Here is a 634-nt window from a genome sequence, read left to right as displayed (position 1 = left end):
ATGTAGTATTAATCACGAGCGTTTTCTTGGTATGTTATCTGTTTATAAAAAAATAAAAAAAAAATAAATAAATATAAATAAATAAATAAATAAATATAAATAAATATAAACAAATATAAATAAACATAAATAAATATAAATATGGATGTAGATGTAGATATAGATAGTATTAATCACGAGCGTTGTCTTGGTATGTTATCTGTTTATAAAAATATAAAAAAATAAATAAATATAATTAAATAAATAAATAAATACACGAAGACAAACAAACGAATAAAATAAACAACTAACTAAACAAATAAATATAAATAAATAAAATAAAAAATTAAAAAAATTAAAAAAAATAAAAAAATAAAGAAAAACGCACGAATAAAACAAACTAAATAAACAAATATAAATAAATAAAATAAAAAAATAAAAAAAATAAGAAAAAAAATAAAAAAAAATAAATGAAGACAAACAAACGGATAAAGTAAAGAACTAAATAAACAAATATAAATAAATAAAATAAAAAAAAAATAAAAAAAATAAAAAAAAAATAAAAAAAATAAATGAAGACAAACAAACGAATAAAATAAAGAACTAAATAAACAAATAAATATAAATAAATAAAACGAAATAAAATAAAAAAAAT

This window comes from Eimeria mitis, genomic scaffold (assembly GCF_000499745.2).
Source record: "Eimeria mitis Houghton genomic scaffold, Emh_scaff1196, whole genome shotgun sequence".
Taxonomy (NCBI): Eukaryota; Apicomplexa; class Conoidasida; order Eucoccidiorida; family Eimeriidae; genus Eimeria; species Eimeria mitis.
This window is presented reverse-complemented; position numbering follows the sequence as displayed.